The sequence below is a fragment of the Pleurodeles waltl genome, chromosome 8 (genome assembly GCF_031143425.1).
Source record: "Pleurodeles waltl isolate 20211129_DDA chromosome 8, aPleWal1.hap1.20221129, whole genome shotgun sequence".
Taxonomy (NCBI): domain Eukaryota; kingdom Metazoa; phylum Chordata; class Amphibia; order Caudata; family Salamandridae; genus Pleurodeles; species Pleurodeles waltl.
The window spans coordinates 577,946,405-577,971,297 of NC_090447.1; positions in this window are offsets into that span (position 1 = coordinate 577,946,405).

Sequence of the window (24,893 nt, forward strand, 5' to 3'; positions counted from 1 at the left end):
CCAAACTTGTCTACACATAGGAATTCATACTGGTAGGTTATGTTTCCACTCCAACTCCAATATTTGACAGTGCACAATTACGTCTGCAGTATGGTATAAGACTGTGGGTCTCATTTACAAGAAACTGACGCATCATCATCATCATCATCATCAATGCGTCAGAAGTCTTGACCCTGTCGCACAGGACAAAATGGATGCACTGTATTTACAATAAAGAGCTCCATGCTGCTCACATTCACAGGTGTGTCTGAAATTCTGACGCATCTGTTGGTGCTAAAGTAACAAACACATTGCTATAGTTCTCCAGCAATGTTAGGAAAGTGCCATTGGAAAAAAGCCCTGCGTAAATTTTACACCTAGTCTGGGCAGGTGGTAAAATTTTGACACAGTGAAGTTGAAGAGTGATGCAGTGAAAAGTTGTAAATTTCACTGTGTCAGTTCTACGTTTCTTATTCTGTGGGAATGCCTACCCTGCATACAGCATGCTTGGCACAGGTATAATGTGATGCAGGGCTTTACAGACTGACACATTGGGCCCAATATGTCTGTATGAAAACATGGAGAAGGGTACTGGACTGCTAGTGCCGCTGCTGGGTCAAAAAAATAATGAGGCAGCAGTGGTGCAAGGGGCTTGTAAATGAGGCCCTGTGAGTATTTGGTGCAAACTTGGTCTAAAAACCAAAGTAGCCGGACCCAACATTTTTTGGACCATAAATGTAGCCCCAAATTCGAGGCCTACATGGACAATGTAAATCCTTCCTACAACAAAACCCTTTTCATTAAGTTCAGGTTGGGGATCCTTCCGCTTAAGACATTTACTGCGAGATGGAGAGTGGAGGGCTGTAATCTGACTTTTTGTCATTATTGCCAAGAGACACCAGAGTCACTCGCACACTTTGGGCCATATTTATACTTTTTGACGCAAAACTGCGCTAACGCAGTTTTGCGCCAAAAAAATTAGCGCCGGCTAACGCCATTCTGAAGCACCGTGCGGGCGCCGTATTTATTGAATGGCGTTAGCCGACCGGCGCTGCCAGGTGTGTGTGAAAAAAAACGACGTACAACAGGCAGCGCCGGCGTAGGGAAAAATGGCGTTTGGGCGTCCCAAAATGGGGCAAGTCAGGCTGAGGCAAAAAAATCGTCTTAACCCGATTTGCGGCATTTTTTTTGGGGCCCCCAGACGCCATTAACATGACTCCTGTCTTAGCAAAGACAGGAGTCATGCCCCCTTGCCCAATGGCCATGCCCAGGTGACTTGTGTCCCCTGGGCATGGTCATTGGGCATAGTGGCATGTAGGGGGGCACAAATCAGGCCCCCCTATGCCACAAAAAAATAATATATATATACTTACCACAACTTACCTTTTCTTCCCTGGGATGGGTCCCTCCATCCTTGGGTGTCCTCCTGGGGTGGGCAAGGGTGGCAGGGGGTGTCCCTGGGGGCAGGGGAGGGCACCTCTGGGCTCATTCTGAGCCCACAGGTCCCTTAACGCCTGCCCTGACCCAGGCGTTAAAAAGAGGCGCAAATGCGGGTTTTTTTGCCCCGCCCACTCCCGGGCGTGATTTTTGCCCGGGAGTATAAATACCACGCACATGCCTGGTAGTCATTTTTTAAGACGGGAACGCCTACCTTGCATCTCATTAACGCAAGGAAGGTGTTCACGCAAAAAAATGACGCTAACTCCATGAACTTTGGCGCTAGACGCGTCTAACGCCAAAGTATAAATATGGAGTTAGCTTTGCGTCGAATTTGCGTCGAAAAAAACAACGCAAATTTGGCGCAAACGGAGTATAAATATGCCCCTTTATGTTTTTTTGTCCTAGATATCTGGCCACTAGGAAGAAATGGATTGTCCCGCTATGCAGGTCAATGGGGATAAGGGAATGTAATATATCATTACGCATTTTGAAAACTGATACAACTGCTAAGATAGTTTTTTCAGTTGCGAGATATCTGCAAAGTCCATGGGCTATAAGAACCAGAGAATTGTTATAATTGTGTGTTTTAACAAATTGATTTTAGCTCTGATTTATTTAATACAGCAGCTGATAATTGATAGGAGTTAAGACATAATGGCCCATTATATTTTTATATTCTAATATTTAATACCCTAGGATTCTAAGATTTTAATATTAATGCTTGTTTTGTATTGTTTTAACAATAATCTGATTTTATAACTTATTCAGGGTTTTTTAATGTATAATGTGGCACTTCTCGTTCATTTTCTTTTATAATTGACACACTGTATAACTATGATATGGTGTTTTATTGCTCACTTTTATGGCTTTTAGCCGAAATAAAGTTATTACTGACTTATTTGAACATTGCACACTGGATAACAGCATCAGGGGTCTAATGTTTGTAAATATGGCTCTATGCTGTGTTTACCCCTTTGTGAAATGCAGCAGAGCAAGTTTGGTCACTGCGCAGAATGCAGTAAGTTCGGAACCTACAGACACTGAGTTACAACGTGCACTGCAGACCTTGCTGCGTTCTTCAAAGATGGGATTTTGAAAGATCCCAGTGCACATGGCCTTGCCTGGTGTCTTTGAAAGGATTGTACTACTCAATATCAACAACAAAAATGAAATACAATAAAATTGAACATTTCATTTTGCATATTAACATAATATCGATAGGCAAAGTGTAAACAAAATCAAAATCCCTATCTTTTAACAAAAACTACAAAATAAAAAAATAAAAAAAGTAACATATTGCAAAAAATACACATATATCTACATAAATCACTGAAAAAGTAAATATACTTCAAAAATTACATACATCTTAATTGGTGTGTTAACAAATCAGAAACAATTAATTAACCATAGACTATGAAAGAAATTCTAACAAAGAAGAAAGAAGCCTGCATGCTTCTCTAATAGATCCAGAAACCTGCTACACAAAGTAAGTTAGTAAAATTATTTATATAGTTTGAGCACTCCAAATGTAAAGCAACAACGTCTAAAATATAGTTATTAACAAAATACAAGTAAGCATTTTTTCTACATATTTTCTCATACCTGCAAGACTGCAGGAATGAAAAAACAATATCCAAACAAGTTAAAGTGAAGAAATATAAGGATCAACCTATAAAGCCAACAAGGAGAAAACAAATGAAACTGCTTAAAATGTAACTGACCATGAACAGAAAAGTGTAAAACATATAATAGTAATCAATGAAACACATAGAAAACATTATTTCATATTTCTTTTTAATTTTAAAATAAAGAAAGAAATAAACATGACCAATGAAGCCATGATCACATAAAAGAAAACCCTCTGATCATTTAACTAGGCTTGATATATTTTTGGAATCTTCTCCACCTTTATTAAATGTTCCTCTGTTTTATTTGCGGGACCAGTCAGAAGTCCTGTAGGGTCATCTGAACTTTTTCACATGGAGGTGTACGCAGCAAATTATTGAGAACTCTATTCTACTCTAATGTCCTTTTTTTCTTTCTTGCATTTGGAACTATGATTCCATTCTTAAGCTTTTTTTTATCACTTCCCAGTCCTGATGATGATACTCCATTTTAAATGCCCTCAACTTCACCCTACAAGCCACATTTTGATTTATTCTAAAGCATCTTGTTTGGTCTTATTGTTAAATATAAAGGGCTTATTTATGGGGAATTGGTGTAAGACGGCACAGCAAGTATTCTTGCTGTTCTGCCTTATGCCAATGTGAAAGGGCAGGAATGCACCATGTTCATGCAATACAGTACATTCCTGTCCTTTCCCACATGCTGGTGCACAGATTGTCTGCAAAGTGCACATACAGGTAGCCTTGTACCATGGTGCAAGGGTTCTTGTGTTGCCTACAGAATTGTATTGGTGCAGGAAGGGGCACCTTCATGCACAAAAACAATCCTGAAAGGTGTTTTTCCTCTTTCTGTGGGTGCTGTAGAATATAGAATACAGCACACATGAAAGGAATAAAAAACCAAGAAGAAATGAAAATATTTCTCCTCATTACGCCTGCTTGGGGAGGCGCGTTGTTCTGTCGCTGCCCAAGGTTTACAAGATTAAGTAAATCTGGGCCATCAAAATCCATGGGTATTGCCTGGAAAACCCCACCGCAGTGGAAAAACCCACCGCAACGCCCATGGAACACCCCACTGGTGCAGATTCAGGCATTGCAGCAACTTGCGCTGCTTTGTCTTACTCCATATCAAGGAGGCCATTCAAAGCCACACAAATTGGCTTTGTGTGGCCTCATAGACAGGGTGGAGAGGCTTGTACTGCCAGAGCATAAAAAAAGTGATTCTCCGGCAGTTATATTTAAGGGAGACACCTGCTAATGAGAGCTAAATGGCCATTTAAAATAAGAATGGACCATTGGAATTTAAAGTTCCTGCAGACAATTACAGTGTTAAAACATCAATTTTTTCTCAATATGATCTTTGTATCGCTTACATTCCTGGATTCAAGAATAGTATAGCTGATGTATTTTCCAGACATCATCTTCACAATCAAGAATGTCCTGAGATGCCTCTTCTTTTAATAGACAAGTGAACAAGTGAGGTTCAAGTGTTTTTTTTAATGATCAGAGATACCCCTACCAATCTAGATCCAAAACAACTTGAAGCTCTGCACAGCAAGACAACCTTAGCTTGTCTCCTTGATATGTTTTTCAGATAATGCTTACTTATTCTAACCAAAGCCTATCAGAAGCATTTTTAAGAATGTGCCCCAACACAGCTATCTCTTGACACTGAAGAGCAAAGTCAATGTTAGACTTAGGCCCTGATATATATTTTCTGGTCAAAACTGCACTAACGCAGTTTTGCACCAAAACGTTTAGCACCGGCTTGCACCATTTCTGAGCACCAGCCGGGCACCATATTTAAGGAATGGTGCAAGCCGGTGCAAAGGGTAGGCTAGCGTCCAAAAAAATGACGTCAGCCGGGTGGGGCTGGCAGTATGGAAGAGGGGGGCTGTGCACCAAAAAATGGCGTTAGGCAGGTTAGAGTAAAAACCAAATGACTCTAACTACCCTAGCGTCATTTTCTTATTCAGAACCATCCATACCACATGACTCCTGTCTTAACAAAGACAGAAATCATGCCCACCATCCCAGTGGCCAGCACAGGGGACCAGGGTCCCCTGGGCATGGCCATTGTACCCTGTGCCATGTAGGGGGCTCATTTCAGGGCCCCCAATGGCACTTAAAAAAATACTTACCTGTACTTACCTATACTTACCTGGGATGGGGTTCCCCATCCTCCACTGTCCCTCTGGTGTGGGTGGGGGTGTCCCTGGGGCCTGGAGAGGGCACCTGGTAGGCTTATTCCATTGTGTTTCACCATGGAAATAGGCCCACAGGTCCCCTAACGCCTGCCCTGACCAAGGCATTAAATAATGGTGCAAAGCATGCTTTGCACCATTATTTGACCCCTCCTCCCCGAGTGTGTGATTTTAGCATAGGGGATAAATATGGCGCTAAGCCTATAGAGTCATTTTTTGCACAGGAACGCCTACTTTGCATCTCATTGACGCAAAGTCAGTTTACATGTCCAAAAAATGACTTTAACTCCATATATTTGGTGCTAGACGGTTCCAGAGCAAAATTATAAATATGGAGTTAGTTTTGCACTGAATTTGCGTAAAAAGAATTATGCAAAGTCAGCGCAAAACACGTATAAATATGCCCCTTAGTTCTTAGTTCCTTCTGATGTTTATCAGTCAGTTTATCAGGACGTGGAGACTTATGCAAAATCTTATCCAATTTGTGCTCAAGGGAAGGCAATGCAGCAAAAGTATTTTGATTATCTTTGGTCTTTATCTGTGGCTTCTTGAACTTGTCATATGATTCCCACTAACTTCACTGTAGATCATATATCTGATATGAAATGCTTGTTCATGGGATTATGTAACAAATTGGGTTACTGGTTGAGAGGAGTGAAACCCAGTTAGATCAGATGAACAAAAATACCTTCAGTCCTGGTTACGGAGTGTCTCATGTTAAGGATGCTTTGCGCTGCAAAGATTTTTAGAAGTTGTGGATCTGTGATGTTAGGTCCTGTGTCATCATCAAGGATGCCGTCGATGAAGGGCTTGTGATACGAAGGCTTGCGTCAATGATCTGTCATTCTGTGGTGGTTCCTGGAAGGCTGCGGATGGCGATGCAAAGACCTGCACTGGAGACAAACCACACATCAATCTCAATGCACAGTTTGGTGCAGCAATGTATCATACTGGTAGACCACCTTCAGATCCACTTCCAAGGGTCCAGAACTGGGTTGGCACCAGTTGGGAGAGTGAGACTCACAGTTGACAAGTAGAAGATGTAGGAAGCCTGTTTTGTCCCTGAGGCTTCTGATCAGAAGGCCAGCCAACTTGCCCTTGAAGCCATTCGGGTGGTCCTGTGTTCAAGATGCAAATCCAATTCTTGACTCATATAGAAGTGCAGTGGGCAAACACAACCGAGCAGCAGACTAGCAGCCTTTCTGGCAGCAGGGTGGGATACCAGACCTTCTTCTGAGTCATCCACAAGTCCAGATGTATATTGAAAAGCTGGGGTCTGAAGTCCAATATTCATACCCACTGACCATTAGGAAGTGGGAGAAACTTCTAAATGTTTCCACCCCCACAGAGGTGCTTGGAATTTCCTGTCTTTCTACTCTGGCTCTAGATTGTCTGGGCTCACAATAGGCTAGTGGCAAACTCTTTGTGAGAGTGCCCAGACAGAGCCTATGTGATGTGCAAGTGTGGTAGGTGACAGCTCCTCTCCAGGGTTAACTCAAGAGTGGCCCAATCTGCCAACACATAGCTTGTTTTTCTCTCACTGTCTGAGAGCAACACACAAAGACCATCTGTCAACTGCACCTAGTCGCATGACTCAAGATACAGGCATCAGACATCAAATGGTTGGGACAAGAAAATGTCCACTTTCTAAAAATGGTATTTTCAGGAAGGTAACTAAGGCCCATATTTATACTTTTTTAGTGCCGCATTTGCATCGTTTTTTTTACGCAAAAGCAGCGCAAACTTACAAAATACAATTGTATTTTGTATTTTGGCACAGTCAGTGCTGCAAGCCCACTAGTAGCATTTAATTTACAGGCCCTAGGTACATGTGCTACAAATTTACTAAGGAATTGCAAGTTAATTAAAGATGGAAATTGGGTATAAGCCAATTCTCTTATATTTAGGGGAGCAAGAGCACAAGCATCTTAGCACTGGTTAGCAGTGATAAAGTGCATGCAGTCCTAATGCCAGCAAAAATGAGGTTAGCAAAAATAGGAGGTTTCAAGGCAAAAATTGTGGAGGAAGACCACCAGCTGACATGTCTAACAGGTTCAGTGCCCCAGGATTTTTTTTTCCTGTTCCCTTTGTTGTGCTTAGATTATTTAGGTACTTCCAGTCAGTAGCATAACAAATCTTGAAGGGGACACCCTGCAAAGTACAGGGAGGGCCCACCTCCAGACTCAGCCAGGAGCTCCCAGGTCAGAGTACTGTACTGAGGGGGCCCCTGGAGCTTGGGCCCCCTACACCGTGGGGGCTGAGGGGAACTTTGTTATGCCACTGCTTCCAGTACTGTTGTTCAACTTTCTGTATTGTGCCAGTTTTTCTCATGCATCTTCCTGCTGGATCTTCTCCATTCCTCTGCTTCTCCTTAGAATTATCTCATCTCGCCTCTTATGGGGTTTTTATAACTGGACCTTTTTCATCCAAATGGGATTCCTTCCTACAACTACCTAACTCCTACATGTATATTAAAGAAGAGAGCAAAAGAGGCTGCAGAAAACCATCATCCCTATCTAGGATAACAAGGTAGAAGAAAGGAAGAAATACCTGTGTCCAATTGCTGACAGTTATGGTTATAATGTTTAAAAACACAGAAATATACCAGCTATACTTAACGATACAATCAAACTTGCTACTCAACTCACTCTTCATGAAAGTTTCACGTAATTTTCACAATTTCCTGCATAAATACAGATACCGTTGATATCATCCATGATGATGTCACATATCACCTAACCATTGCCATAATTGGTAGCATCACTGAGGGCATCACATATGAATTCAGCTGTAGCCAGACCTAGTGCCAACCACCTGAGGTGACACAGCCGACTGCACATGGAGTATATTTACTACTCAAACAAGAAAATCTTTCAATGTACTTCGCTGGCAACGTTTAATATGTCTGCACTTCCATACAACAAACCATAGAGCTCAATACACAATCACACTGATCAAAAGTAAATTTGTAACAAACCCAATTTGAATATCAAATACCATATTTGCTTGAAGTAAATTACAATAAATGTGTTATGCATTTGGTTTAGAACTCACGTTTTCATACAAGGAGAACAAAAAATTGTTGCTTTACTGAAGAAACTTAGGGCCTGATTACAACTTTGGAGGAGGTTTTAATCCGTCCTAAATGTGACGGATATACCACCAGCCGTGTTACGAGTTCCGTAGGATATAATGGACTCGTAATACGGCTGGTGGTATATCTGTCACTTTACCGTCACTTTTGGGACGGATTAACACATCCTCCAAAGTTGTAATCAGGCCCTTAGTCTTGGGAAAACAGCGATCTCATTATTTTGCTCGAAATTCACACAAAATAAACAGACTATTGATTTCAGAAACACTAAATCGATTTCAGGAGCTACTCTAAGCATTGTTTCATTTCTGTCAGCTTTGATTGAAAGTATATATTAGTTAGAAACAATCATCTGAAATTTCAGTTCTTTCTTCTTAGTATGTAAGATATATTCGGAGCAGAGCCAAGTACAATTGCATCAGGGGACATCTGTCCTTATTTCTGCATTCAGGAGTGGGAAATCAATGATGAACTTTCATAATTTTGGTTTTACAGCGTACATAAGGTTAACTGAAGTGATCCACATCCCAGCTTGATGCTCAGACGAGGATACTTTCAGCAATCCACGTTTAAATAACAAACATTAAATAAATTATTTAAAATAATTACATGAAAATATATTAATACAGTATGTTTAAGAAGAGTGAAATTGTTACCTAAATCAAGTTAAGATAGATACACCTTGGCAGCAATGGCCGCCACGGATATGCACTGGACAAAGTCAACCCAAGAGAGATTATGGCCCTGATTACGACCTTGGCAGATGGGATACTCTGTCACAAATCTTGACGGATATTCCGTCCGCTGTATTACAAGTTCCATTATATCCTATGGAACTTGTAAAACTGCGGGCAGGAAATCCGTCACGTATATGACAGAGTATCCCAACCGCCAAGGTGGTAATCAGGCCCTAGGTGTTGAAGATATCCCCCTCTGGCATTACTCTGTCTCTGAAATCACTCAAGCATATTGTGATTCCTTAGTTTACAAAACAAAATGATGTTCATTTGTTTCCTCCCAGCCATGGAGATTACAGGAGAGTGAAAAGTACACTTTCAAAGACACTTAACCTGTAGACTCACAATTCTTTCAGCATAATGTTGAGAAATGTACATAATTCCTTGTTTATCCTGGGGAAAAATGCTACTTTTTAAGGCAGGTTTCTCAAAGATCCCTTTCATTTTGTTGGACCTGGACATTATTGCAGGGTTATCCCCAAACTTTTTGCCTCTCCCTCATATTATTTTCTGACCTGTTTTTGTTGGCTTTAGGTCTCTAGGCACCTTACCACTGCTAACCAGTGCATATGCTCTCTGTACATTTTCTACTGGTGATTGTTTTATCCATGACTGGCATATTTGATCTACTGGTAAGTCCCTAGTAAAGTGCACTGTGTGTGCCCAGGGCCTGTAAATCGAATGCCACTAGTGGACCTGCAGCACTGATTGTTCCACCCACATGAGTAACCCTGTAAACATGTCTCAGACCTGCCACTGCAGTGTCTATGTGTGAAGTTTTAAACTGCGATTTGGACCTGGCAAGTGCACCCACCTGCAGGCCTAAACCATCCCTTTTACTACATGGAAGTCCCCCCTAATTAGATCCAAGGTAACCCCATGGGCAGGGTACAGTGTATTTAAAAGGTTGGACATGTACTGGTGTGTTTTACACGTCTTGGTAGTGAAAAACTGCTAAATTCATTTTCACTACTGCAAGGACAATCTCTCCCACAGGGTAACATAGGGATTGCCTTGAAATGTCTTTTAGGTATATTTTCTCATTGGAAGCATATAGAGATATGGAGTTTGGGGTCTCTGAACTCTCAATTTAAAAACATGTCTTTTGGTGAAGTTGGTTTTTGAATTGTAAGTTTGAAATGCCACTTTTAGAAAGTGGGCATTTGCTTGCTTACCCAGTGTGTGCCTCTGCCTGTCTGATGAATACACATCTGGGTCAGGATGACATTTGGCCTGTTTGTGCATTCACTCTAGAAAGTCACACAAAGGGAACTGAGGTGTGTCCTGCATTTCCTGATGGCCCATCACCAGGCTGATGGGTCTTCCTGAGCTAGAGTGGTGGGAGGAGCTGACACTTGCACCCGAATAGGGCTCTGCCTGTCCTCACACAAAGCAGTATCCTACCCTGTGGAGTGTGTCTGTGGCCAGGGCAGGAAAAGGCAAGGTCTTTTGCACTACAAAAACTTCTCTTTGAAGTTTGCCTACTTCAAAGACAGAAATGGGCATAAGTACTGGACTACATAGTTAGAACACTTCTGGACTGAGTACATTCTGAGGACTGTCTGACTCCACGCTGCTGCCTGCACCAGATCTGTGGTCCCTGCTCAGTGCAATGACCGTGAACTGCAAGAATGCCCGCCGTCGTTGCAGCATCCTTCGAAGTCCTGCCGCAGCATGAATCCCAAGCTCTGTGGTCCCGACATCCCGGAAACCCGACTTCAACAGCGCCATAGCACCTCTGCCCCGTGGTGTGATCACAACACCGCAAAGGCGATGCCTTGCATCTTGACCTGCTGGATTCATCAGCCCTGCCCAGTCGTAAAGAACCAACACCTCCCAACCAACACTGCATCACTTCCCCAGCAATCGTAATGAACTGATGCCTCACCTCTCCTGCCAACCAGTAAGGAACCAATGCCTCGCCTCCCATGCGGCAGTAAGGAACCAACGCCGCACCAGCTCCAGCGATGCCTCATCTCCCTGACTCCATGCAACTTCTTTAGTTCCTCCTCATTTTCCAAGGTACTGTACCTGGGGTCCATGCAACTTCATGGCCGACTCCTTTGTGAGTGGCGTCAGGCTGTTGTGAATGACAACGTCAAGACATAATGATAGCCGAGTTGGAGCTATTGTATTTCTAAGCGCTATACTAAGATTTAATCTATGAAAAAATGTATTTTACTTGTGTATGTTGGATGTTTTGTTGTTTTGGTCTCGCTTTACTCAGAGAAATATTGGCAATTTTTCTAAACTGGTGTGGAGTACTTTTGTGGTGTTTTCACTGTTTTACCATGTGTCTGTTTGTGTACAAATACTTTACATATTGCCTCTGAGAGAAGCCTGACTGCTTGAGCCAAGCTACCAAGGGGTTGAGCAGGGTTTATCTTAGCTGTGTGGCTCCTTTACCCTGTCTAGAGCGAGGGTCCCTACCTGGAAAGGGTGCAAACCACTGCCACCTAGAGACCCCATTTCTTGAAATTGGCGGCCAGCGATGAGGATAGGACTTGTATTTGTACTTTACATACAGTGATTTGGGTTACACTAATTCCATATCTCAGACAACTATGTAGCAGTATACTGTTCTTCTCTTTCTGTTTTTGCAACTCTTGAGTTTAAACCACAATCAAGCCTCAGTCTGGTGAGCCAAAAGCTATAGCTGCAGATTTGGTGTTTGAGCAGGAGAGAATGAAAACCTATACAGTGCCTCAGCTCAAAAATGTACTATGTAATCTTTCTGATTAATGTGTGTTGCTTTTGTAGGTTTCTAATTAATCTGTGTAGTGTCGCTCATATTGCTATAGCAAACGTTAGCAACAGATGTGCTATTACTAGTCCCATTCAATGGTGGGTATATACATATATATATAGTTCTCCAATGCTCATTCCGGGCTCAGGTGAGCCGCAAGGGGTGGCGCGAAAACCGGCAAGAGCATACCGGTAATAATAGTAAATCCAAACAAAAAATAAATAAAGTTGCGCACTCAGAAATTCAAAAAGTAAAGCAAAGGCTTTTAATCACAATGCGTTTCGGCTGTAAACACAGCCTTGATCACGTGAATTTGACCTCCAATTGGACAACAGTTAACTATATTGCATTCAGTTGCATAAAAACAGGACTGGAAGAGGAAAATAGAACTAGGAAACGGGGCACTCAAACGATTACTCATAATAAAATCTGATACATATTGGACACTAAAGAAACATTCTTCAACAATTCATCAATAAAAAATCAAGAAAATCATTTATCAAGAAGAATCTTTAAATTACTATATCCAATTAACATTCAAAGAAAATATGGAGTTATTTTCTTTAGTGTATGTTCTATTATTCGTTGCCCACAAATCTGAGAAAGGGGAAAAAATATATATTAAAGTCCACTACATTCAGTATATATATATATATATTGGCCAGTCGAAGGCTACGGCAGAAATGCGTCCCCGTGCCATGGAAATGAAAACCTGTTGATCACATAACAAAAGAAAACCATGAAATGAACCAGAGTGTGCTGCCATCTTCTATGACATCTATGTGGCTTGTGAAGGGTTCTGTGCCACCAATGAGAGTTTATGGTGATTCAAGACTAATATATATATATATATATACATATATATATCTATCTATATATATATATATATATAAATATATATATAAATATATATATATATATATATATATATATATATATATATATATATATATATATATATATATGTCACTCCAAAGTTTGCCCAAAGGACAGAGATGCACTCCTTGTTCAGGCATTTTATTCATAATAACAGGAACAAATGCTCATTGCTATATATATATATATATATATATATATATATATATATATATATATATATATAAAGCATGTTTTCATGTCAGGACCATGTTTACATTAAAAAAGCATTTTTAACGTGCCTATATCTTTGTCACCATTTTATTAATCTACACAAGACTTTTCTAAAATAATGTGTGCCAAAGAATCATGTTGTGCATGGGACATCAGGTGGGGGCTGAAAAAAAGGGAGAATCAAAAAAGTTCCTTTCCCATGTTAATTCCCATAGGAGCTTTGAACAAGACTACAGCACAAACCATTCCACAGAATTACACCAAATTTGGCAGAAAGGTATCTTTTAGTAAATACATACAGTAGTTTTTGAGATATTAAAAGAAAAAGAAATATAGATATCGAGAGGGCAAAGGCTTTGAGAGTCCTCCGGATCTCCTGCTGAGATCTGATTGGCTCTTACCCTTAAACAAGAAAGTATTGGAGAACCATCTTGGGACTAGGCTTCAGTCGAGTCCCAGAAAAAAAGATTAAAAAAAGCAAAGGGGCCAGGATATGGACAACCTGCCCCCTTAGCTCTGATGCTGGGGTCGCAGATGGACCCTGCCAGGGAAAAAACCACTTTGTAAAAATAATGTGTGCAAATTTGCAACAGGGTTAAAATTGTGCTGCAAAAATGAAAGACAAAAGACAAGCCTTGTATCCTGTGCTTGTTTTAGTTAACCACCAAGGTAGGCCTGGACCTAGGGGCATATTGAAAATAAAGGAGAGGGCTGCATGAGGACCACCTCTTGGGCTTCTTTATGCTCCGGGGACTGCCACCTCCCCGGGGCTTAAATCATATAGTGGGGGGGCCCCTACACCCAGGGTACCACCACCTTCCCAGGGCAGAATCCTTAAATTATAGAAGGGGGGGTGTCCTGCGGACCTTCCCAAACCCAGTGGACTGCCACCTCCACAGGGCTAAGATTATATTAAATCTAGGGCAATTGATTTAGGGCTGTGCAGCCCCCCCAGAGCCCAGTGACCTCCACCTCTCTGGGGCAATTGTTTCAAACTAAGGGAGGCCATGTGGCCCCCGCAACACAAGGGACTCCCACCTCCCTAGGCTGAAAAAAAAGAAGATAAGGGGTTCATCGTGGACCCTCAGTCTCGAGGACAACCACTTCCCAGGGGCTGTTTAAATGTTGGTGGGGGCCCCCATCATGGAGCCAATAATGGCCTTGGGGGTCACCACCTCCCATGGCCGACTCTTGCTATGTCGCTGGGTACCCACCCCCCAGGACATAGCTGTTTGCGCTGACTTGACAGGAGCTTTGACAGCTCCCGTCAAGTCGGAGCAAACACAAATCCGCTCTGAGCAAGTGAGAGTTGTCAAAAAGCTCTCTCTTGCTGGAATGGAGGTTTCCTCTGTTGCCCTGCTTGCAGACATATTTAGCACCTCACTGTCTCTGACAGCAATGCTGGCTTTCACAGGAGGCGGGGAGCAGGCTGGGACTGCAGGGACCTTGAGGTCCCCCCACGGTCCTATTACACACTGGGCACCAAAGAGTGATGGCTGGGCCCTGGGGAATGGGGTCTCTGGGCCCACATTCAGCACAGGGGGGGAGGCCTGTACAGCCCACTTCTATATTTAATTAAGGCCAGGCTCCAGGGGATGTGGTCCCTGGGCCGAGATGGGTCTGGGGAGGAGGAACGCACAGCACCCCTCCCGTTGAGTGGAGCTGGGCCCTGGGGGATGAGGTGTCTGGAGCCAAAATAGGCCAGGGGAGGGGGTCACACAGTTCCCCTCCCCCATTAAATAGTGGGGGGCCCTTGGGGGATGGGTTATGGGGTCCCTGGGGCTGAAATCGGCCAGTAGGGGGTCTCATGCCCCCCTTACCCTTTGAATAGTGGTGGGCCCAGGGGACTGGGTCCCTGGGGCAAAATAGGCCAGGGATAGGGGGCCCTCCCTGAGTCCATGGGTCTCCCTTTAAACTGCTAGGAGTATGCAAATGTGCAAATCACCTGGAAGAAGGACCTGCTAGGTCCCGCTCCATCCAGCTTAGTAGTATGCATGTCTTCCCCCCTTTTGCCAGGATGATGAACACCTCCTGAAAGGGCCCCAGTGCATTTCCCAGCAATTTAGATGCCATGTTCTTGATACAGATGAATATGAGGACATATCCACAGAACAAAGAAGCACTTACATCATATAGATAAGAGGGAGGAACCTGATTTGGTGGAGGTTTACACCTTTGTAGTCTCATTGGCCTCTCTATTGGAGGATTCATGTTGTCACAGAATTCTAAAGAAACAGGCAAGAGGAATGATCATGTTGCCAAAATGCACACAAGATAACCAGTGACATTTTCTTGTGCTCCATTGCACAGCCATAGTGTAGAATACACACAGGACATTTACCCATTGAGGTAGAAAGAACTCCAATTGGGTAGAAATTTCATGCAAAGCTGTGGACTCTTGATGGATAAAATGGCAGGCGAGGTTCTTTTGTGGCAGAGTCACACACAGCTACTGACACACCCACATGGACACACTCAGACACTCATTCAGACACTCATGCACCCACTCAGACACTCATGCACCTACTCACAGCCCCAATTACACACTCACACACCCACTCAAAGACCCACTCAGAGACTCATATACCCACTCACAGGCTCAAAGACTCCCACACCCACTCACTGTCCCTCTCGGAGACTCACACACCCACGCGCAGACCAATTCAGAGACTCACACACACACTCACAGACTCACTCAGACACTCACGCACCCACTCACAGACCCACTCAGACATTCACACATACACTCACAGACCCACACAGACAGTCACACACCCACTCACAGAGACACTCAAAGGCCATGCACAGCAGTGGTTAGGTTAACGCATACGAATAAAAATGACTTTACGTTAAAAAAAAAACATCGAAATTTACTGACAAAAACAAAGGTTACAGGGCCGTTATAGTTAGGTTCTGAATTTACTCACACAAAACTAGAGAAATTCAACAGTTATAGTTAGAATTATATCAAGTAACTATAAATTGCGCTCTGTAACCTGTGCCCTCGCCATGCACTGCTAATTACCCCAGATATTATAGCACTCTTGGCAGCTTTTATAACTTCAAGGAAAATATTAAAGAAAAATTAGAAGTCAAATTATTGAAGAAAATACTGTGCACGGTGGGGCCACGAGTTTTAGTTACTTCAGATAAGTATAACTATAAGTATAACTATAACTGCTGAATTTCTGTGGGGTTATATAGGTAAAACATGAACTTAACTATAACATCCGAAACTCTGGATGGAATTACACCAAATTTGTCAGAAATGTATATTTTGCTCCACAGAATGTGTTTTTTGTTATTTGCTACCACAGCAAATTTGTGAATACATGCACCAATATGAATGTTGTGATTGGCTGACCACAACCGCTTTGTGACTGCATTTTAATCCCTCCATTTAGCATATTTTTATTTAAAAAATGTGCACATTGTCACTTTAAAAATACTTTTTTATATGTTTTTTAATTGGTGTTTAGAAGTCAGAAACTCAGAAGTTGGGGGTGGAAGGATCTTAAATCAGGCGGTGGGGAATTGTTTGAAAATGAATTGCCTATAGCCTTAGAGTAGCATGCATAGCCACTTGGATCATAGAGCTGCTAAGGACATTGACGGTCTAGTGATTAGTAGCTTTGCCTCAAATGGCAGGCGAGAGGCTGGTGCACTGGTGAGAGAAGCACAGCTTTGTGACCACTTTTTAATTCCTGCCTTTTGCATATTTTCATTAAAAAAAATTGCACATTGTCATTTTTAAAAATACTTTTTTAATTGGTGTTTATAAGTGGGAACTCAGAAGTTGGGGGGAGGGATCTTAAATTGGGTGGCGGGTTATTGTTTGAAAAGGATTGCCTATAGCCATACAGTAGCATGCTTAGCCACTTGGATAATAAAGTTGCTAAGGAGGTTGGAGCTCTAGTGATCAGGGGCTTTGCCTTACATTGCACATGTGAGGCAGGAGAGCAGTGGATGCACCACAGGCATGTCAAAGGCACGCCAAAGGCAGGCCTGTCTGCACCCATCTATGCCTGAATGGGACTAGGAGCCAGGAACCCGCAGGACCTTTGCTAAATTTCGTAAGGTACTCTTCCCAAGTCCTATATGCACTTAGGCCTAAAACGATGCAACTCCCTTGCCCACCATTATGGCCAGATAATGAAGCCGAATGTTGCGCTGTCTGCAGTTTCTCCTTTCCCAGACCTGAAGAAGTAAAAATAAAGAGGTCTAGACATAACAAATGGAATCTCGCACTCCTTAATTGTAGATCCCTAGCTTGTCACAAGTATGATTTATTGTCATTGATTGTAGATTTACAGGTTGACACCTTATTTTTAACAGAAACATGGCTACACAATAGCTCCCTCTGAGGTATTATTCAAGAGCTTCAGAACACGTTGGTAGGGGTAATGCAATTGTCTTAAAATATACATTTAGGTGTATTTATGATGCCCTTTCTGTTCCTGATTGTGAAAACCTCTCATTCACCATAATCTACAAACTACCAGGTACTTGTGCTAAATGTTTTGAAGCCCTATCTGAGTCAGTAGCCAGCCTGGCTATGGAACAAAAACAAAATCACACTTCTTAGCGATCTGAACGTTCATTTTGAAGAGTTCAAAAACTCCATGGTATCTAGCATCTAGCATCTTACATGACTTGACGAGCTTACAGCTCAGCCAGTGAGTGAAAAGATGCTACTCATGACAAAGGACACCTCCGGGAGTCCGTATTTAGTAATATAAAAATTGGAACACAGCTGTTAGACCATACCACCAGGAGATTAAAAAATCTCAGACAGTACACTGAGATACAATACTAACACAAGCAGTGAATACGCCGACTTTCATATTGTCAACTTGCTCACCACTCTGAAAGCTGAAAACCTGATGCCCAATCCCAGTAAAGCACATTTCGAGCTATTTCAAAGACAAAGTGGCAGATATTTATAGCAACCTGCAACAGACAAGAAGGGCCTTGCCTACTCTACTTGGCACTCAGGTGTTACAGAAGAGTGCTATGTGTCTTCTGCGCTTTCCCCATCACCATGGAGCTGCCCCTGCTTTAGTTGGAAAAGAAAAATATGTCTCCCCACTGGACCCTGCCCCACCACATATTCTCTCACAAGCAGCACAAGCTATTCTACCTACAATGATGGAGCTTTTTAATCTATCTCTTTCAATAGAAATAGTTCTTCAAGCATGGAATCACGCAATGGTCAAGCCTCTGTTAAGGAAATCCATTTTGGACCCCTCATGCCCAGAGAATTACAGACCTATCTCCCTGCTTCCAGTTATGGGGAACACTCTAGAAACACATGTCAACCAAAACTCTCCCAGTTTGTGAAGGACAACTCGCTCCTCCAACCAACTCAGACCAGTTTCTGACCCCAACACAGCACAGAGTGCTATAAAAAATCACAGAGGAACTGAAACTGACACTTGACAAAGGTGGTTGAAGGGAAATCATCCTTCTCGACCTGAGCACCACCTTCAACACGGTCGATCATTCAACGCTGATTGAAAGAATTACAGACTTAGGGGGTAATTTTAACCCTGGCGGTCAGAGACCGCCAGGGCTAAAGTGGCATCCGTACCACCAACAGGCTGGCGGTACGGAGACCCATATTTCGACCACAGCGGTAGTACTGCGCTCGCACAGCCGGGGCCGGCGTTTTCCCGCCGTTTTAGCCCCGGCTATGATAATCTGCCAGGGCAGCGCTGCCCTGGGGATTATGACTCCCCTACCACCAGCCTGTTTCTGGCGGTTTGCACCGCCAGGAAGAGGATGGCGGTAAGGGGAGTCCTGGGGCCCCTGGGGGGCCCTGCACTGCCCATGCCAATGGCATGGGCAGTGCAGGGGCCCCCTAACAGGGCCCGTGCAGCTTTTCACTGTCTGCATAGCAGACAATGAAAAGCGCGACGGGTGCTACTGCACCCGTCGCACGGGCGCAACACCGCCCGCTTCATTAGGAGCCGGCTCCTATGTTGCGGCCGCATCCCCGCTGGGCCGGTGGGCGTAAACTAGGTTTGCGCCCGCCGGCCCAGCGGGGATGTTGTAATGGGGACCGCGGGAGTGCAGCCGCAATGGCGGCCGCACGGCGGTTACAGCTGGGATAAAAACACTGCACTGAACTGGCTCATCTAATTTTTGACGGATAGGTTGTTTCAAGCATGGGAGCCCCCGTGCTACTCAGATGTCTTTGCATTAAAACGTGGCACTCTCTGGTCTCCACACTATGCCCAACACTGTTTTATATCTACCTAAGTCAAGGAATTTGGAGTGTCGATCGTATCTTACGCTGATGATACGCAACTTGTTGTGTTGCTTTCCCCAGAGACAGACCTTGGCAAACAACATCTAGCTCCATGCCTAGAGAAAGTTGCTTGGTGGATGGCGAATCAGCTACTCAAATAAAACGGAGCTAAAACAGAGGTGATGGTTCTAGGTAACAAACCAAGACTTCCAGTGAATATAGAATGGCCAGAGAGTCTAGGACCACCCCCTACTCCTACCTCCACTATAAAGAGCTTAGGAGTATGGCTTGACAGTGTCTTTACTATAGAAGCCCAGGCAAAAAAAGAAAAACACAGCCTTTTACTTTGGTACAATTAGAACCCTACATGAAATTATTGATCTCCTACCCATTCGCACTGATCTTCTCATGCCTAGACTATGGGAACTCTCTGTATTTAGATGCCCCTCAATATATCAACAAGAGATTGCAATTGATCCAGAATGTGGCTGACAAGTTGATTTTCAAGTTTCGCAAACACACCTCAGCAAAAAGTTAATTAGCTACACTGCACTGGCTCCTATTAAAAGAGAGAAGGAACTTCAAGAAACTCTGCCTTGCCCACAGAGGAATAAATCAGAAGGGGAGGCAGATCTTTTTCATATTTGATTACTAAACTCTGGAAATCTATGCAGGCTGACCCAAGAAACTAAACGAATTAGAATTTTTTCAGGAAAATGCTCATGACATGGCTATATCCCCACTAACTCTTCTGTTCAGCACTACTTGCTATTGTGGACGGGGCCTCACTTAGGGCCAGATGTATCAAAGGGTTTTACCCATTCTGTGTCAATGGGAAAATGTGTTCGTACATATGGCCCTTAGTGTTGGGAAGCCGTTGAGTAGCAATGTGCTTTATAAATCAGCATAGAATAGAATAGAATAGAAACTGAGCAGAAAGTTGCGGCCGCCATTGTAGGTAACAGGACAGGGCTGGAAATTAAAATCAATATTGGTGTAGGAGGTCAGGTAAAGGTGCTTTAACCTGATGTTCGGCATATAGGGTGCTTTGAGGGATCCCTGAGGTGTATAATATGTCAAGAAACAGTTAATTTTTTCCTACTTATTCTTGAACTCGTAGCAACAGTCAGCACTGTCCCCATGTTACGTTGAGATGGATTTGCGAAAAAGTCTGGTTTTTTAGCAAAAACATTCACAAACTCATTCAGTCACTAATTCATTCACTCATAGATGCACTCAGACACATGCACCCACCCACACACCCACTTAGAGAATCATGCACCCACTCACACACCCACTCAGAAACTCACGCTCACTCACATACCCACTCATTCATGCACCCACTCACAGACTCACACAGCCACTTTTAGACCCACTCAGACATTCACTCACCTACTCACAGACCCATTCAGACACTCATGCACCAACTCACAACCCAATCAGAACCTCAGACACCTACTCACAGACCCACTCAGACACTCATGAACCCACTCACAGACACACACATATCCACTCACAGACATGCTCAGACTCTTATGCACTCACTCACAGACGCATTCAGACACTCATGCACCCACTCACAGACCCACTTAGACACTCATGCACCTACTAACAGACCCACTTAGACAATCATGTATTCACTCACAGACCCACTCAAGGAGTCATGCATCTACTCACACAACCACTTAGAAACTCATGCACACACTGACAGACCCACTGGAGACCCATGTACACAGTGACAGACCTATTAAGTTACTCATGCACACACTTAGAGACCCATTCATAGACTTATGCATGTGGGATTGGGTGTTTATAGGGGGTTGGCCCCCTCTTTTCAGCAGTCCAGGCCTTGTGACCAACCCCCGCAGTGCACAGCCAAAGGCTGTGCATGGCGCAGCATTAGCTGGTTATAGTGGGTTGACCAACCCCCGCCTCACAAGTTATAGTTACTTGAGCTAACCATAACTATAACTGCTGAATTTCTATGGTCTTGTGCGAGTAAATTTAGATCCTTACTATACCGTCCCTGTAACCTGTATATATATATATGTACATACTTATATAAATATATATATATATATATATATATATATATATATACACACACACACACACTCTTTTCAGCTTGCTAATCAGACAACACTAACTTTAACTTACCACTCAACCATATACTGCATTCCAACAAATAATGATCCTCCTCTATACAGCATTGCATGACTTTATGACACTCTCCTCCATTCTACTGCACAATACTGCACCCGACAACACAGAACTGTAAAACACTCTTTGTATAGATGTGGCCAGTGGAGTCTACGGGGAGGGAGTGGAGTAAAGTGCCAAAGAGTGTTATAAAATGTAGTGGGCTTTTGTAGAGTGGAGTTTTATAGCGTGGAGGAGAGTGTTATACAAAGGAGTGGCATAGAGTGGAGTGGCATACACTGTAATAGCATATAGCAGAGAGGCATACAGTGGAACAGCCTAGAATGGAGTACAATGAAGTGGCATAGAGTAGAATAGTGTAGAGTGGAATAGCTTAGAGTAGAATAGCATAGAGTGGAGTGGCATATAGAAGAGTGCTGTAGACTGCAGTTCTGTACAGTGGAGTGAGGTAGAGGGAAATAGCATATAGTAGAGTGGCGTAGAGTGGCACGGCTTTCAATAGACTAGCATAGAATGGAATGTCGCAGAGTGGAGTGAAGTTGTGTACACTGGAGTAGCATAGAGTGGAGTACCTTATAGTAGAAAGGCATACAGTGGAATAGGGTAGAGTAGAATAGTGTACAGTGCAGTGGCATATAGTGAAGTGGTGTAGACTGGAGTGGTATACACTGGAATGGGGCAGAATGTAAAAACATATAGTGGAGTGGTGTACAGTGTAGTGGCGGCCAATGGAATGACATAGAATGAAGTGGGGTACTGTGAAATGTAGTACACTGGAAAAGCGTAGAGTGGGTTGCCAACAGATAGTTATAATTAGGTTCCATGGAAAAGTGTTTTTTGACTTGGTTAAATCTTTGTTGCCGTTTGATGAATCTTCATGAAATGTTCCCATAAAAATTGTCCCCTAAGATCCTGTTGTGCATGGAAAGTTTTGGGGTTCTCTGTTAAGTGGGGGGTGAGAAAAATAGAGGATCAGAAAAAGGGCCTTTCCCGTGTTAATTCCCATTGGGATTTTGAACACAACTATAGCCCAAACTGCTGGACGGAATTGCACCACGTTTGGCAGAAAGGTAGCTTATGGTCCAGAAAGCACACATTTTGTTATTTGGTTTAAATCCATTTAATAGTTTTTGAGAAATGAAAGGAAATCCAAATTTCTATATGTAGGGCTGTGACAAATTCATGACGACTCCCGATTTCGTGCAGAGATCTGTTTGGCTGCTAGTACTTCAACCAGGGAGTGTTGGCAGCTATTCTGGGACTCGGCTTCAGGTGAGTCTGAAAGGAAAACTGCACAAAAGAAAAGGGGGGTAGGGTACCATCAACCTAACCCACAAGACTTGGTCCTTGGGTCCCCCTAGGAAGCCGCAGGGCAAAGAACCATTTTTTTTAATTCACTGTGAAATCTGCAGTTCTTCACTTAGCATCTGAGTAGGCTAGGTCCTGGGTGTGTGTGGGTGTAAGATATAAAGGAGGTGGTGCTTGAGGTGCTCTCCAAGAGCTTTGATAAGCCCCAGGGACCACCACCTCCCGGGGCTACATTAAAGATATATATATATTTAGGGCTGCAAAGACCCTCTGGGCCCCGGGGATCACTACCTCTCTGGTATTTTTATAAAAAAAAGAAGTGAGGCCACACAGACTCCCCTCCTGAGACTTTCAAACACCCCATCTCCCAGGGTAAAAAACAACTTAAGTGCAGGGGCCCTCCCACACTCTGGGAACCACACCTCTCCGGGGCCATTTATATTTTTTCTAAAGGGAGGGAGCTGCTCTGCCCTTCTCTCAAGCCATATACAGGCCTAAGGACCACCAACCAACTCCTGTCGGCCTGTTCAAAAAGACTGATGGGTGGCCAAGCGTCCCCCCTCCTGGAGCTATTAATGGCCCTGGGAACCACACTACCCAGGATCAGCTCCTGCTATCTCCAAAGGTGTCCACCCTCGGGAGAGAGCTGTTTGCTTCTGCTTGGTGGGAGCTGTGACAGTTTCTACCAAGCAAAAGCAAATCCTCCTTTTTCAGTATATGGGAGCTGAAAAATGTCTCCTGCTTGCTAGAGGCTGAGTTTTCCTCTGTTAACCTGCCTACAGACATGGAAGCAGGGAAAGAGGTGAAAGCATTGCTCCCCATGGAGGGAGCTGCATTTAAAGCAGATACCTGAATTGGGGAGCAATGCTGGCTCCCACAGAAGGCGATGGGCCAGCTGGGACCAGTGGGGCCTTAAGGCCCCCCCTGCAGTCCTGAGTTATTGTGTTTTCCAAGTGTGTTTTCTCTGCAGTTCCACCTTGAAACTTTATCTGATAAAGACACTCAAGGAACATTGGCAAAGCTACAGACACTCAAGGTCACTGGAGACATTATCAAGGTGTCTTTTATGCACCTTTAGCGTCGGGGATGCACTATATATTTATCCAATGAGGTAGCACTTTTTAAAAAAAAAACTTTTATTTAGTTGGCATTTCAACTGGAATTTAAGCAGGTATAACAAAGTGCTTAGCATTTTGTAAATCATATTACATCACCTTTGTATATATGACACATGAAAGCTGCATAGGCAAAGTGTACTTACAGCATAGCATGGTAGTACCTTTTAGTCTCTAAAGTTATCACCCCTTTATTAGTGTGTCCACAGTAGCAAGATGTTCAGTGGTTCTTAGCAGCCCTCCCAGGTAGTGGGAGATTATGGGAGGTATTGTTTGTGCGTCTGTAGTCTATTGGCTGATGCCTTCAGCAATGCACAGTCATGCTGTCTAGAGATTTCCCATCTCATTCAAGGTCTGCAATGTGCATCGAGAGAGACAGCCAGAAATGAAGCCAAGAATATAACAAAACTAGGAGAAACAGAACAAACAATCTGCCCGCAGTCACCACATGTGCATAATCAAGTTGTGGGGCGACACTAAACATGAAAATCAGAATTCAGATACTGTCCCGGAGTCAGTGCATGGGCTGGTTGTGCCGGGGGGGTGATCCACCCACCCATACGCCCCGTCTCTGGGAGTCTCAGAGATAACACAGACTTGCACTTCCTACATCTCTTCCTATAAACTCATCATAGAGCTTCCGGTATTGCTCTCAGGATCAGAGTCTAGTCCCGCGGCACTGTTCTCCCAGCTGTCCATCACCTCTGACCATAGTGGGACCAGTGGTCGATGCCGCATCCCTTTGGTCTCCCTCCTCTTCAAGGCACTCACCTCCGCTCTCCCCAACCTCGTGACATCTTGTGTCCAAATCTGTAGGCTGGGACCCACAGTGTTTTTCCATGTCATGGATATTCGTTGCTTGGCCAGCACCAGGGCCATATCCACAAATCTGTTTCCCGCTTTTTTGGGTCGTGGCCGATTAAATAGCCCCAGGAGGCATATTTCCATTGTGGGTTCTAGTCGTCTATGTAGTGTAAGGTTAATTTTACGGATAACCCCCCTCCAAAATTGTTGCAACTGTGGACATTCCTATGTCATGTGCCCAAATCCTGCATCTAACAAACAGCACTGTGGGCAGCCCAGCCCCCCTATATATGAGCGTCAGTCGCCGTGGGGTTAGATAAGTCCTATGTGTGTAGTTATATT